The sequence below is a fragment of the Bubalus kerabau genome, chromosome 8 (genome assembly GCF_029407905.1).
Source record: "Bubalus kerabau isolate K-KA32 ecotype Philippines breed swamp buffalo chromosome 8, PCC_UOA_SB_1v2, whole genome shotgun sequence".
NCBI classification, from domain to species: domain Eukaryota; kingdom Metazoa; phylum Chordata; class Mammalia; order Artiodactyla; family Bovidae; genus Bubalus; species Bubalus kerabau.
In genome coordinates, this window is record NC_073631.1 from 14,938,830 (window position 1) to 14,951,317 (window position 12,488).

General features: G+C 37.2%; 1 non-coding gene across 1 annotated transcript; it reads left to right on the top strand.

Annotated features, from left to right (window-relative positions):
• The first annotated feature begins 12,193 nt into the window (after positions 1-12,193).
• On the top strand, positions 12,194-12,265 carry TRNAP-GGG (transfer RNA proline (anticodon GGG)). Its single transcript has one exon. It is a non-coding gene; the product is annotated as a tRNA-Pro (tRNA).
• Positions 12,266-12,488: the final 223 nt, after the last annotated feature.

Genomic DNA, 12,488 nt, shown 5'->3' on the forward strand with positions numbered 1-12,488 from the left:
GACCCAGGGATCGAACCTAGGTCCCCCGCATTGCAGGCAGACGCTTTAACCTCTGAACCACCAGGGAAGCCTAACACCAATTATAAAAACATATAAAAGCAATTAAGTATTAATGTGGAAAACTTTTTGATCCATACCTCAAAAAATACACTCGTGAAATCCAGATAGATCAGGAACTACAGAAAGGAAGAAGTGCATAATGGCAGAAGAGGGTAAACAAAATTATTCATGGAATTAAATTAGCAATCGCAACTAAGACCAGTAGTTTTGAATTCACAAAGAACTGTTCAACATAATGAAAAGATACATGGTATACACCTATAAACTATGTGATAACTAGCTTATTTACCAAGCAACTACTATTTTCCTAGAGACATTAAATACCCAGCCCCCACCCTTTACTCATTTTGGGGCTTCTTTAAAAATATATAAAGAATAGAGATGGTAAATAATAAATTAATAAATGTGTGCACGTGTGTGTGTGCATGTGTGTTCTGGCTTCCTTGAATATATACAGAGAAAAATCTCTATGGATAAAAATTAAATAAATATATGTGTGTGTGTATGTGTTCTTGCTTCCTTTCTGAATATAGGTAGAGAAAAATCTACCTGGATAAAAAATATATGTGGGGTGTGTGTGTGTGTTCTGGCTTCCTTGAATATATTTATAGAGAAAAATCTTCATGGATAAATAATTAAATACATGTGTGTGTGTGTGTGTGTGTGTGTGTGTGTGCGCACGTGTGTGTGTTCTGGCGTCCTTGAATATGTGTAGAGGAGAGTTTACATGAATAAATAACAATAACATTTAAACAATAAATATGTGTGTATTCTGACTTCCTTGAATATATATAGAGAAGAATCTAGTTGGATAAGTAATAAATAAGTGTGTGTGTGTTTCATGTGTGTTCTGGCTTCTTTGAGTATACATAAAGAATGTAGGTGGATGAATAATAAACATTTAAATCAATAAATAAAGGTGTGGTCAATAAGTATGAATTTCTCTTAATGTGCCAGACACTAAGCTAGCTTAGGGGGACACAATCTGGGCACAGACCTTGCACTGAGATGCCTACTGCGCTTGAAGGATAAGCACCCAAGGATGCTCTAGCCAGGGTGTCCAACTTTTTAGGCATCATAGTTAACCAAGTTATTTTTGACCAGGCACAATTTAACCATCATTTACTGCAAGAATCTTGCTTAATTTGTGACATTAGATATTTTTTCTAGAATACACTAAATTTCTCAAGTATTTGTTTTTATTAGTGTTTAAATGAGAATTAGAAAGGACCAACAAGAGAAAGAGAACCTAGATGGCTCTTTTCCTCCCAAATTAATCTAAGAAACCTTTTCAGCACACAGTAAACCTCCTCCCTAATTCTATTCCCAGATAATCACTAGAGATGGATGATACACAAACATCAGAAATCTTGCTACCTGGAACTCAGGGTAATTTACAGAATAACATTTTGATCTAAGACAATAGCTATTATTAATTATTACTCTGAAAGATCATTTATTATTATTTTTTTGTCTTATACTATTTTGTCTTATTACTATTGTCTTATAGTCCAAACATAAGACAGCAGCTGGATTAAAATGATCAGTTATATAACTTTGTATCATTGACTAGTTCTTTTCCAGCAGTCCATGTCACAAACCAAGAATGAAACAGGTGCAAGTTTTACCTAGAGACAGACACTCATGAAAGTTTACAATGGATAAAATTCTTTTCAAAAATAACAAAAAAATGTTTTCTATTCTAAGAGGTTTCAACATTATTGAAGGAACCTGATGTTAGAATAAGTCTAATAAAAAACACAGCATCTTACCTTCTAAGCCTAACCAAACTTCGGGACTAGGTATTGTTCATTTCTGTAACTTTGAATCACCTGAGCACTGCCACCCCAATTTTAATCACTGCCTGCAGTTCTTAAGACTAGTCACAAATAGGGTAAAAGTATTTCACTAGTTTTAGGACCACAGAATCTGTATATCGAATTACCAATTTTGTGTCAATACAACACTGAAATAATGCCCAATTCTGAGAAAAAGGAAACCTTGAACACTCTTGTGCAAAGGTAAACTGATGCAGCCACTGTGGAAAACAGTATAGAATTTTCTTAAAAAAAAAAAACTCAAAATAGAGCTACCAGAGACTCAGTAATTCTACTCCTGGGTATATATCTGAAAAAAACAGAAACACTTATTTGTAGATACATGCATCTCAATGTTCATAGCAGCATTATTTACAATTGCCAAGATTTGGAAGTAGCCCATGTGTCCATCAACAGATGAATGGATAAAGATGTGGTATATATATATACACATATATATAACTCAGTTATTAAGTAAAATAAAATTTTGCCATTTGCAATGACATGGATTGACTTGCAGGGTATTATGCTAAGTGAAATCAGTCAGAGAAAAGACAAATACTGAATGATGTCACGTATATGTGGATTCTAAAATGTAAAACTAATGAATATAACAAAAACAGAAAAAGACTCAAAGATATAAAGAATAAACGAGTGGTTCCCAGTGGGAAAGGGGAAAGTTCAAGATAGGAGCTGGGCATTAACAACTTAGTGACCAGAGATGTATGTCTTTTGTTACCTGAATGTTATTGACCGGACACATTTCAATATTCACTTTAATAACAAATGGCCAGCCATAGGCATTAGTTTCTGCAAAAATCCCCCAATCAGTAATGTTTTAAGAGATAATAAATAAGCAACAGGGATATATTGCACAGCACAGTTCTCCTATTGAGAACTTCTCTACTGCCCACATGCCCCCTCCCCCCGAATCCGGGCAAAAAAAGAGCATTAACTTCTGCAAATGTGATGGGAAAAAGCTTAAAAAGTGCTTCTTATCTGGGAATAACGGGTATCTTTCCTGAAGGACCGAGAGATAAAAAGTGAGACAATCTGCTGACCTTCCTGAAATGGTGAAATAAGGAAAGGTTTGCTGTGGTCCAGTTAATTTAAACCTGAAGTTACATGTTCTTTGTTCTTTTCTTCATGTCCATTTGTGTCCACCTGGGGATCAGATTTGACATTTGTGACTTACTCCAGCCCAGGAGGTCATGGTGGATTTTCATTTTCCATGAAGTAGAATTTGCACATTATTTAACTCTTCTAACTGGGGTTAGCTGTAGGCTAGAGAACATGCAAGTCGGGACTGTCCCAACTATTGCACAATTCTTTAATGAATTGGCTTCCCAACTGGCCTGTGGCCAGCTCCCATTAGCAACCCTGCTGACTCAACACTTGGCATTCCTTTGCGCTTTCTAGCATTCATCCTGCTAACTACTTTATAGTTTTAAGAAATTCCTCAAGTTTTCAGTATCATTAGAACATCCTGCTTTGTTTCCAGTGCTGTAATAGATTTGTTGTTTTTCGTGTATCATTCCTGTTTTTCAGGGTGATCTTAGAGATGAAGGAAAATAAAGTCTGTCATCTTGGTGTGAAGGGCACATTTTTTTTTTCCACTTCACAATGGGTAAATAAACCAATGGGTAAAATCAGAATGAACAGGCTAACTTAGACTAAATAGGCATTGGTCTGATTGAAAATTCAGCTTTTTATCAGTATTTTTGGAATTTGTGCTTGTGCCAAGAAAAATGGACATGAACATCTTTATTACTTTTAAAATGCAAAGTATTATTTGATTTTTATACAGTTTGATGTTTGTACAGTCATTTCAGTACTCCAGAGAAATTTTTTTCTTAGTTCTTTTCTGAATCACATCTATGTCCATTAACATAAATAGATTTTTATATGAGGAATAACCATTTATTATGGTTATTTTGGAAGGTGAAATTTTGACTGACATTATTTTTGTTTCTAAATGTATTTCTACAACAAACACACATGTAATTAAAAGGGGGACGTTTGTTTTCTTTCAGTTTGCTAGACAAATGTTATACCATACCCACCGCTACATAAAAAAAGTAATTACATTTTTGAGCAGTAAATTTTAGGTATGGAAAATCTAAAGCATTAACAGTCTTATATATTCTGGTTGCACAGAGATCTTTTTGTGAAGTTTAAAACTTCATGCGTTATTTCTTTTCTACTTTTTCCTGCCAGCTGCTGACCTTCAAAGTAACATTATTATTGAGATGACTCCTGAGAGTCAGTGTGAAATAGACATTTTGCTGCTGGAAGTTCGTAGATTGCTTAGTACTATTTGGCAGTATTGTATAAAGGAAGAACAAAGTTGTAAAAACTAAGATTAGAAATTAGCCCTGTCAGCACACCTTAAAAGAACTATAATTTTGTTAGGAATGTGTAACAAAAGAGTCAGTGTTAACTATTTATTTAACGATAACATTTATTATGCAGAAGAAATAATGTGTTACTAGCATTAGAAGATGAAATCTCTTCTAAGGTCTAACCTGGCAAATACATCTTTTTAAAAAAATATTTATTTATTTGACTTTCCTGGATCTTAGTTGTGGCTTGTGGGATTTTTAGTTGTGGCATGCTAACTCTTAGTTGCAGCATTTGGGATCTAGTTCCCTGGACCAGGGATTGAACCCAGGTTCCCTGCATCAGGATGGAGTCTTAGCCACTGGACCACCAGGAAAGTCCCACGATAACATCTTTTAAAATAAAAAATGTTTTCTGTATCCCTTAACTGTTTATTGAGTTGTATTATATGATTATTATTAATCAGAAATAATTTCCTCCTTGTTATCATTTAAGTAGCTTGTAAAGAGTCCTTTTCACATTAACGTAGAAATATACAATGTGGATCAATGTACATTCCTTACAAAAATTTGGTGGCATCTATATTATTAGTAGGTAATAAAGAATATACATTTTTGTACCTAAAAATAATAATAGAACATGGAAGCTAGGAGTTTATGTGTTTTTCCAGAAGTTAAGTAAATAGCTGAGCTATTATATAGTGATCAGTTCAACTCCCAGTTTATCACTACTTTCCTGTGAGTCCTGGGAAATCCCTATTTTGTATCACTGTTGGCAATACAATGACAAGTACAGTAACATTTGTAGCTATATGATATATTAATTTTGAGAAGCTATAGGTAACATTTATAAATTGGATGATCTAGTGAAAAAAAAGTAGTATTAAACTTGTAGTATCTTCAAAACCACCATGAGATAGTATTTCACACTTGTTAAAACAAGTACTATTTAAAAAAAAAAGAAAACAGAAAATAACAAGTGTTGGCAAAATTGGAACCCTGATGCACTGTAGGTGGAAATGCAAAATGTTGTATATGTTATGGAAAACAGTGGCCTCAAAATATTGAAGATAGAATTAGCAAGCCCGCAGCTGGGTATATACCCAAAAGAATGGAAAGCAGAATCTTGAAGAAATATTTATACACCCATGTTTATAGTAGCATGATTGAAAATAGTTGAGAGTTGAAAGCAATCCAAAAGTATGTGGTATATATAGAAAGGAATATGATTCAGTTTTGAAAAGGAAGGAGAGCATGTCACAGGCTACAACATACATGAATCTTGAGGACATCATGCTAAGTGAAATCAGCCAGTCACAAAAAGTCAAACACTGTACTATTAGACTTATTCAGTTCAGTTCAGTCACTCAGGCTGTCTGACTCTTTGTGACCCCATGGACTGCAGCATGCCAGGCCTCCCTGTCCATCACCAATTCCCAGAGCTTACTCAAACTCATGTCCATCAAATTGGTGATGCCATCCAACCATCTCATCCTCTGTCATCCCCTTCTGCTCCTGCCTTCAACCTTTCCCAGCATCAGGGTCTTTTCCAATGAGTCAGTTCTTCACGTTAGGTGGCCAAAGTATTGGCATTTTAGCTTCAGCATCAGTTCTTCCAATGAATTTTCAGGACTGATTTCCTTTATGATTGACTTATATGAGTTATATGAGTACACTTATATGTGTTATCTATAGTAGCCAAACTTACTGAACAGTAGAAGAGTTGTTACCAGGGGCTGGAATGGTGGGAGAAATGGGGGAATTGTTACTTAATGAAAATGTTCTGTAGAGGCATTTCACAACAAAGTGAATGTATTTAACCTTAGTGAACTGTACAGTTAAAATAAAAGCTAATATGGCAAATATTATGTGTTTTTTTTTACCACAAATAAAAATAGAAAAAAGTATATAAATCTGTCTGGATAGGATTAACTTTATGACTTTATAAGAAGGCAGCTATAGGAATGGAGAACTCACTAAAGGAGTCTCTCTCTCTAATCTCTGTTTATGCTTTAAATGCCTCCCTTAGAGCATCATTCATGGGTTACAGCATATTTATTATCGTGAGTAAATAGCTAACATAATGACCCATAGTCAAGTATTTACATTTTAAGAACATTTATATCAGATTGTTAAGAGTAAGCTTTGATAGAATAGGGCTTCCCTTATGGCTCAGCTGGTAAAGAATCTGCCTGCAATGCGGGAGACCTGGGTTCGATCCCTAGGTTGGGAAGGTCCCCTCAAGAAGGGAAAGGTTACCCACTCCAGTATTCTGGCCTAGAGAATTCCATGGACTGTATAGTCCATGTGGTAGCAAAGAGTGAGACACAACTGAGTGACTTTCACTTGATAGAATAAGGGAGGAAAAAGAGCAGAAGGGAAGGTGTCCTTGGAGAAGGAGGAGTCACAGCCTGGAGAAGACTAGCTGTTTACCAAAAACTTCACCTATTAACTCCATCTCAGACCTGCAGAAAAATGTTCCCTTCCTATTTCCTGTTGCCCTGGGGAAAGATTCTGTTACCGTAGTCAAGGGATTCTCTCCGTGTAACCTATGCATGCCTTTCTAGGGGCACACAAAAGAGACATTGTGACGGAATGACTTTCACAGCTCTTCACCTCTACTCCATCGGTGCTCCGTTTTAAGCAGCATTTTCCCTGTTTTTGAAATTAAATCCCATATCGATTGTTTCTCCTCATTTTCACATCTTCCTTTAGTTCAGCTGTAGAACAATACATTATGATCCTTACAAGGGAACCAGAAGTGGCAATTCATTTTAAGATCCATTCCAACACAGATCGCTCACCTCCCAGCCTTGTGCTGTGGGACTCTTTTCTGGAAGAAACTTCATTTTTCATTTTGCAATTTCTACATATATGAATACTACTTCCCCCCGCCACCACCACCACCAAAAAAAATGGTTACCATGGAAACCGGGGAGTTAGTAACTTGGAAACTTTAAAAGAAGCGTTTAGCTGCTGTGGCCAAAGCCAGGATAATAAACATGCATTTACCGGGGGGAATACAGAACTTTCTGTCATAAAGTTGGCTACTTTTTCGGCCAGGTGCTCCATAACTCTTCTACAAGTGTATTCCCAATACAGGAACAATATTTTCTGTATTACTGATGTAGGAAAATGTTTATTCTTTTGACATAGCAGTATGGTGGTTAGTGAAAAAAATTAATTAAAATGATTTATATTACCTTATGTGTGTACATCTTTCCCTTCTCTTCAACCTAAAGCTTCAAAAGGGCATCCTTGAGGGTTTTATAGGTTTAAGTTTCCTTTATTTTTAGTTAAGAATTGAAGTGATTTATTACACAAAATTTGGATAGCAGAGTAAGTTACAAAGGTGAACAAAACCCATAAACTCATTCTCCTAACTCACTCTAGTAAGTGATCTATGTTCTTCCAGTATTTTTTCTTAAGCATGTTTTTAACATAGTTGAGATTATTGAAGGCTTTCATTGCAATAAATTTTGTTTATCACCTAGATCTTGTACCATCAGATATTCAAATTGACGATAATCCATTCAGCTGTTTCCTATTTCTTAGGCTTGATAATAGGAAAGGGTTTGACTGTTGGTAATAGGGGATGGAGAGGGGGGCATTATCAATATGTAAAACTTTCTTTTCTAGTCTGAATATTAAATGCTTTAAGCTCTTCTTCCTCTAAAAAATGCTCCTAAAAATACTCTTTGTCCAAAATTGTTCTGTAGTCGTTCTTGTTGTTCTTGAGATATTTCTTCTGGTTAGCACCCACATCAATCTCTATTCTTTCATATTCTTGTGGCAACATAAACAGCATAAACTGTAGCCCAGAATTCACACATGGAGTCTAAACATACTAATTTAAGACTGAAAAAATATGCTATGTAAGTCTTTGATCCTCAGTATGTCACTTGAAGACACTGCTGGGAATCTAGAAATCACATGTAGGGGTAGGTAGATAAAGAGCTTTCCTCACAAATAAATTCTGAAGCTGGAGAGATGCTGAACAATTAGCTAAGATGAGGGTGCCGAAAGTATTCTCAACCCTGTTTTTCCTGCAGTTTCTTTGCACACACAAAATGATAAAAATAATACTCTTTCAAAGGCCCAGAAGCCATCCCAGCACTTGCCTACAAGTCTCAAAGAATAGGAGGCTTTACATCCCTGAAAGTCCCAAGCATAGTGAATTTGCCATTAGCAAAATATTTGAACTTCTGAGGACCAGAGGCTGGAAACAAAAGAAAGGTAATTTATCCTTAAGCTGAAACTACAAAGGCTATATATATTTTTTATTTTCAGCTGCCAAACTGCTACTATGTAAACATTGCTTAGAATGCCTCTTTAATCTAGATGCTCTATAAAGTGAATAAGATGTCCAAATACTCTTCTAAAACAAAGAATTCTAAAGTTCAGTAAAACTTAAAAACTGAGCAGTGTTGGCCTACACCCTGCACAATGCTGCAAAAAAAAAATATATAAAATAAAACAAAGCTAGAAGTCATTAGCTGGGACCGGGGGCAAGTACATAGGAAGGTCAGTAATGTGACATGGTATAGGGGAATTAATCCTTGACAAAGGAGGCAAGAATAAACAACAGGGGAAAGTCAGTTTCTGCAGCTAGTGGTATTGGGAAAGCTGAATAGCCACATGTAAATCAAAGAAGTTAGCACACATTCTTACACCACATACAAAAATAAACTGAAAATATCTTGAAGACTTAAATACAGGACTTGAAACCATAAAACTCCTAAAAGAGCACATAGGCAAAACATTCTCTGACATAAATCATACCAATGTTTTCTTAGGTCAGTCTCCCAAGGCAATAAAAGTAAAAGCAAAAATAGACAAATGGAATCTAATCAAACTTATATTTTGCACAGCAAAGGAAACCATAAATAAAATGAAAAGATAACCTATGGACTGGGAGAAAATATTTGCAAATAATGTGAAGGACAAGGTATTAATTTCCAAAAATATTCAAACAGCTGATATATCTCAGTAACAAACAAACAAAACAAAAAAATGGGCAGAATACCTAGACATTTCTCCAAAGAAGACATACAGATGGCCAATAGGCACGTGAAAAGATGCTCAACATTGCTAACTATTAGAGAAATGCAACTCAAAACTACAATGAGGTGCCACCTCACATTAGTCTGAATGGCATAATAAATGCTGGAGAGGGTGTGGAGAGAAGGGAAACCCTCCCCTATACTGTTGGTAGGAATGTGAATTGGTGCCGCCACTAGCAAGATCAATATGGAAGTTCCTTAAAAAGGAGTTACTGTATGGAAGGAGTTGCTGTATGATCCAGCAATCCTACTCCTGGGCATATACCCAGACAAAATTATAATTGGAAAAGATACATGCAGCCCTATGTTCATAGCAGAACTATTTACAATAGGCAAGACTTGGAAACAGCCTAAATGTTCATCAATGGATAAAGAAGATGTGGTGTGTGTGTCTGCATGTATATATACACACACAGTGGAATACTACTCAGCCATAAAAAAGAATGAAATAATGCCATTTGCAGCAACACAGATAAATCTAGATATCCTCATACCAAGTGAAGTAAACCAGAAATAGAAAGACAAATACTGTGCGATATCACTTGCATGTGGAATCTACAATATGACACACATGAACTTATCCATGAAAAAGAAACAGACTCTCAGACAGAGAGAAAAGACTTTCGGTCGCCAAGGTGGAGGGAGGTCCAGGGATGGAAGAAGGGAGTTTGGGATTAACAGAAGAAAACTGTCAGAATGGATAAACAACAAGGTCCTACTGCATAGCATAGGAAACTACATTCAATATCCTGTAATAAATCATAAAAGAATATGAAAAAGAATATGTATGCATACGTGAATCACTTTGCTCTAAAGTGATTTAGAGCAAAAAGCGATTTAGATCTAAAGCAAAAATTAACACAGCATTGTAGATTAACTATACTCAATAAAATAAATTTTTAAAAATTAATAGTCACTTGAAAGGCACATACCTTCCATTGTAAGACTAAGTCTGGGCATCCCATGTACAACACAGCAATTATAGTTAATAACACTGCTTCATATACTTAGTGTTTCCAAGAGAATAGATCTTAAATGTATACACCACAAAAAGAAATTGCTAATTATGTAACACGATGAAGAGTTAGCTAAGATGGTAATCATTTTCAATATATAAACATATCCAATCAACAAGTTCACCTTAATTGTACACAATGTTATATGTCATTTATATCTCAATTAAGTTGGAAAAACAGCAGCAGCGATAATAACAACAACAAACTCTTAGTCTCTGGCAAAAAGCCAGAAGCAAGTAATTGTGAACTGTTTGCTTTACTAACAGGAAAATGTATGCTTTAGTTTTCCTCTCCTAAGAAGGTGTACCTAAAAGTAGGTAAACGTAGACCCACCCAGCAATTAATGTTCCTTTATTTATCCGATTTGAAATGACTATCCAGATAGTCAACAAATTCTCTTCAATTTAGTTTAGTTAGGAAAGACCCTGAAGCTGGGAAAGATTGAAAGAAAAAGAAGTGGGCAGCAGAGGATGAGACGGTTAGATAGCATCACTGACTCAGTGGACATGAATCTGAGCAAACTCCAGGAGATAGTGAAGGACAGGGAAGCCCAGCGTGCTGCAGTCCATGTGGTCACAAAGAGTCAGACATGACTTGGTGACTAAACAACAACGGTTGCAAGTTACTAAAATCTGAAGACTGCTTTAGACAGACATTCCCAAAGCATTATTATTTCTAAACAGTTTTAAAAGGTCTCCTTCTTTCCTCTTCACTCTTAGAGATCACATAGGAGTAAAGTTTCTGAGAGCCCAAGTAGATGATTTATATCTCAAAAGCACAAGAACAGAAATACCAATTCCTTCTAGAACACTAACTTCCTCTGATGGTATATGCAAAGTCCAGCTTTAAAATGATAAAAACAATTCCCACCTTGGCCATTTTCAGAGATTTTTTTTTTTTCTAGGTTCTAAATAAGCCAATTCAGTTGAAAGACATAGCAATACTACGTATCATTCACTCACATTCATATGCCTCACTTTCAGAGGAACAGGAATCAGCATGCAAGTTAACTGATACCTCGACTGTTAACTGTGGCCTTTCTTAAACAGAAAGCAGTTGCTAGCCTGCAGCTGTGGCCACCACCTATTGTCTCTTTCTTTCCTGTAGAAATGGCAGCCAAACATCCCCACAGTAACCTTAGGAGGGTCTATGATTTCTCGGTACTCTCTCAGTGGCCCCCATTCATCAAGGACAGTTACCAAAGGGCCCCACACACCAGTGGGTGGCCATGCCAGGGTTACACCTGCAACGTTCGGGCCCCACATGCTAGGTCCCTGCAACTTCCCACCCCCATCTTTATTTCCCAACATCTGGTGGCTCTTAGGAGTTTCCTGGGTCTCCTGGCTGATTCTCTATTTGTTGTGCCGCACCCTGAGGCCTCCAAGGCCTTGCCCAAGAATGAGCCCAAAGGCAGTCACAGGGACATCAGTGGTTTAATGGACAGGGGAATCTTCATCTGAAGTAAGGTCCTGGAGGGAAACCCCGCCATGTGCAGACAGCAGGACTTGGCAGCAGTGTTTGCTGCCGGGGGCAGAGGGAGGTTATCTACCAGGGGAGGAAGTGAAATCAGATGGGCTCATAGGTTATCAAGGAAACAAGCCTTTGACAAGCATAGTGAAGAGTTCCAATGTAAAGCTAGAAATCATTAGCCAGGGCCTGGGGCAAGTATGTAGGAAAATCACCTGGGTGAGTAGGGTATAGGTGAAGCAGGCATTGGTTGAACAGGGCATGTACAGAGAGCAAGAGAACAGCCACCTCGGGAGTTCCCTGGTGGCCCAGTGCAATGGTTAGATGTGTTCACTGTTGTGGCCCCTGGTTCAACCCCTAGTCAAGAGAACATTTTGAGTGACTTGACCGGACAAGTAGCTACAACATGTTTTAAATGGTACTCTGGGGCTTCCCTGGTGGCTCAGAGGTTAAAGTGTCTGCCTGGGATGCAGGAGACCTGGGTTCGATCCCTGGGTTGGGAAGATCCCCTGGAGAAGGAAAAGGCAACCCACTCCAGTACTCTTGCCTGGAGAATCCCATGGAGGGAGGAGCCTGGTAGGCTACAGTCCATGGGGTCGCAAACAGTCGGACACGACGGAGTGACTTCACGTTCACTTTCACTTTCACTTCACTTTACCACTAATTCAGTTCAGTTCAGTTCAGTCACTCAGTCGTGTCCCACTCTGCGACCCCTTGAATCGCAGC